Source organism: Crassostrea angulata, unplaced genomic scaffold, assembly GCF_025612915.1.
Source record: "Crassostrea angulata isolate pt1a10 unplaced genomic scaffold, ASM2561291v2 HiC_scaffold_59, whole genome shotgun sequence".
In the NCBI taxonomy this organism is placed as follows: domain Eukaryota; kingdom Metazoa; phylum Mollusca; class Bivalvia; order Ostreida; family Ostreidae; genus Magallana; species Magallana angulata.
This window is the reverse complement of record NW_026441614.1, coordinates 187716-192183: the sequence shown is the minus strand read 5'-3', so window position 1 is coordinate 192183 and position 4468 is coordinate 187716. Positions and strand designations below refer to the sequence as shown.

Sequence of the window (4468 nt, the reverse complement as noted above, 5' to 3'; positions counted from 1 at the left end):
ACGAGAATGTTATTTTCTACTAAAATGACAAAAATATCATGGTTTTTAAAATATCTTTTAGCCATATTTTTGTGTGAAAAGGCCGTTAAGAAGCCTTAATTAGAGCCTAATTGAATTATAGTAGTCCTGTACAAAAATTGATTTTCTTTATATTCCTTAAAGGAGAAATATTTCCTCTGACAACAATTAATATTTTTTTCAAACCTTATCTATACTACTATATGAAAATAAAAGAGTCGAATTTTCGGTCTTTAATACCGAGAAATCGGAAGAATACTGTCTTTTGTTTTATATATTTTAAACATCATACCTATACATTTACTTCTCCTTTTCAATTATCCAGGTTATGAGTATGAAAATATCATACAAACCAAGAAAAAAAAATGAATTATTCAGTCGCCATTACCAACAAATGAATTTTTCAGTCATCGTAACCTCTCCAACCCCCCATCCCGGTTCTTCATCAGAATAAAAAAAATAATTAATACAAGCAATGATAGATCATTTAGACAATTGAAGTCAGACTTAGTTAGTGCCCCGGTTCTGTGGAATCCTGATTTTGCATTAACATTTACGTTACAGACAGACGCAAGTGACAGAGGTCTGGGGGCGTTATTATTGCAGGAAAAAAGTGGTGAGTATCATCCGTTAGTCTATCTCAGTAAAAAGCTCCTACCTAGAGAGCAGAACTTCGCTACGGTTGAGAAAGAGTGCTCCGCAATTGTGTGGGCGGTGCAGCGTCTGCAAAAGTATCTGTATGGGAGAGAATTTATCATAGAGACAGACCATCGTGCGTTACAGTGGCTTAAGACAATGAAATCACAGAATCCAAGACTCTTACGGTGGAGTTTGGTATTGCAGGAATATAGGTTTACTGTTAAGCATATCTCTGGGGCAAACAACAAGATGGCAGATCTCTTGTCGCGGTCGACATAAGTCTTGTCAACTTTATCTGTTATTTATTTACAATGGACATTGGTAAATAAATGGGGGCGTATAATAACAATATAATAATGCAGTTGATTCAGTTTTTGTATATACTGGTGTTTATATTTGTGTTCCTCTTTAATTTTGTTATGAATGGGTTACCGTATGTGAGTGACGAGTGTCGGGTGAGTGTGCTATTTTTAGATCGAGTATTTAAAGTGACCGGTGTGAGTGTAGTGGTCAGTAGAGGGTCCGGTAACGACATCAGCCGGGTGCCACGTTTTGCAGCTCCTGATTTAAGATATGGCGAATATCTCTAGTTAGCTTAATACTGAGGAGAAACGGGTAGCCATTGAATTCTGGATCTGTTAGGCGGGCACATGTTTTACTAGCTGTGCGTAAGGGTGTTTGATACAATTACCTGAAATACAGACTGGTGTGCTAGACAGGAATTTTCATATGGAAGGTCATGTGGACAACTGACGAAGGTCGGGGACGCATTCTATGCTGAGTGGGGCGTGGTTTTCTGTCCGGGCAGTGGTCGTAGACTGGAAGCGAGAGACCTGTGAGTCCAGGGCTTTCGGTTAGGATAGCGACTAGACTAGAGGGACAGGAAATTTGACGAGGGCATGAGCGTCTCGAGTGCATAGTGACCTTGAGTTCATTTTCAGAGAGAGATTTTAAGTGTTTAAAAGCGACTGTTATTACAGGCTAATTTTTATATGCATGATTTTGAGCTGAAATTTGAAGTAATTATAATAACACAGTATTTTGAATTATTGAACTTTAACATTTTTTTAGTAAAATATTTCAACAAGAGTTTTAATGGTTGAAATAGCTTTTAAACAACATTTTGTAGTTTACTTCCATTTTATATCTGATACAGTGTGATTTAATCTTGAATTCAGTTGATAGTATCAGATATTTGTTCATTTGTTTAATTGAATTATTATTCTTTTTTTTTTGTTAGGTTCGAATGAGAGTGGCGTGAAAGGGGGAGTGAGAATAATGATTTGTTTTTGTTGATATTTTTTTTCAAATTAAACTTGTTTATTTACTTTACAAAATCTTAGTTTTCATTCAGCTGACAAAATCCAAAAGAACTCATTACAGCATTACTTATCGTTTTTATGTATGCATACAGTGTATAAATTCATTATTAGACATTGCTGTTTTTAAGAATTGATATGTATAGTGTGTATTATGTTGAATATCAATAAAAGATAAAAAAAAAAAAGTGTTGGGCTTGTGATCCGTACATGTATACCGAGTTCGAATCCCGCAGGGGCTTTTGTTGTTACTTACTGAATTTATTTTTTAAGATATTCTTTTTTTGTCCCCAATTTGCAAATTTTTCGCTTATTTGACATATGTATAGTTTATTTATCATTATGTCTTTCATAATCAAAAAATTTAATTAATTTAATTCAAAAAATTAATAACTTAAAAAGTTAATTCGAATGACTTTTTCAAGGTGTGTTATTCAACCTTAAAGGTCATATGAAACGATTTTTAATGAAAATTAGTTTAATGCGGAAATATGTCAATAAAGGTATAATAAACAAGGAATTAATTATTCAATAAAAAAATAAAGAAAGATTAAAGCGTTGCAGGTGGTCAAAGGTACTCGATCCCAAAAATGATTTCCGATATACGCGGCTTATCTCCCTTTGTGTGTGACGTCAAAAAGACCCACTGAGTGTAAACAAGTATTGTGCGTAACGATAGTATATAGCAAAATTTTGCTGCATTATTTTAAAAATGCCTCAATGTGCTGCATTTAACTGCAACATTCGGTCACAGAAGGGTGTGGCAATGTATCTTTTCCCAAAAGATCCAAAATTTAGACGAATTTGGGTACATAATCTTCGACGAGATGGGTTTGTAGCTACGAAGACTTCAAGGTTATGTGCGAGACATTTCACCGATGACCAGTTTTCAATACACCATCTGTGGCCAAAATATGTGGATACAAAATAATTGACCTGAAGCCAGACGCTGTGCCAACGATCTTTGACTTCCCAAAGACTGACGAAGATGCGAAGAAAATCCACGGCTTCCTTCAAGCGAAATGCTTTGGAAATATGTACAGTACATGTAATGCGGAAATATAGGCTTAGTAACAGATAAATTAAAACACTGTATATAATTTTGCACTTCATTACACGCGAATTTTGAAGACATGTATCTAATGAAAATGGTTATATCACATAATCATTAAGACCACCGAACATTAATTGGCAAAATTCGAAATATACACCTGTTACGGCAAAACATTTGAAATGGGTGTGGACAAATTGACGCGGACGTCTGAGAAAACATTAGATTGAAGCTTATTACGTATACAGCAAGTTAGAAACGCTGAGATAGATTCAAAATGCACTTCCTATAACTACAGTTTCAATCCAATGTTTTCTCAGACGTCCACGTCAGTTTCCATAGCCATAGCACTGAAATAAAAATGTTATCAATGCACATTCCGTAACAAGAATCTTTTTACTAAACATACAAAATACAAACAAACGATGCAAAAAAACCCACATATAACCCCCCCAATATATATATATATATATATATATATATATATATATATATATATATATATATATATATATATATATATATATATATATATATATATATATCTGCATATTCATAGAATTTGGTTTTATTAAAAATTGATGAAAAATTTAATAAAAACGTGAACATCAAACATTATAATTTTGTGAATTTCAGATTTGTAATGCAATAGACAAATCGCCTACACAATTTCCAAAACCAAGTGCTATGGGGAACTCACAGACTTCTGTCATGGGTGCTAGTCTTGTCTTGCAGATCCATGCCTGTCAAACGAACACGATTTCAGCATGAGAGGTACAATGGAAAGGGGAACTGTTGCATCAAATATATGTGTTTTTCGTGTAAACTACATATTTGTGTCGCCGAATTTTCTATTTTTATAAATTTTCTGATAGAGTCTGCGACAACACTGAACTGCAATTCAAATGTCACCCAAACGTTCCATGCATTCACCCAAACTTCTAACGTAAGTTTTTTTTAAATTAAATATTCATTTCTTATAAATATTTTGATTAAAAACAAATGTACTATCAACTAAACTGAAGCAGTCATGCATAGGACCAACTCTATTTCTATTATTTAATTTGATATGCAGGAGAGCCAAAACATCAGTATTCAGGCATCTCCCCAAACAGGAGAAATTGGGATACAAGTTGATATATATGGCAGTGATAGGGACACAGTAGAAACAGAAGAAGAACTGGATGACAATTTGGTGGAATCTGATTTCGAAATGGACGACTCGGACATAGAGTGGAGCCTGCCGAATGAGGAAGATGATGAAGAGATGAAGCCAAAGAATGTAAGCAGTATAAGTGGTGACACCAAATTCATTGTATATAAAAGCAGCCTGGAGCAGCTCCTGGAGCTTGCTCTGTGGAAACCCCAAGCAGGGCACTGACTTTGAATGGCGTGTGTTGGGCACTGTTGTGCACATCCAGTCCACATGCAACAGATGCGA

At 34.6% G+C, this 4468-nt stretch overlaps 1 pseudogene; it reads left to right on the top strand.

Annotated features, from left to right (window-relative positions):
* The first annotated feature begins 2688 nt into the window (after positions 1-2688).
* On the top strand, positions 2689-4408 carry LOC128168856 (THAP domain-containing protein 5-like; annotated as a pseudogene).
* Positions 4409-4468: the final 60 nt, after the last annotated feature.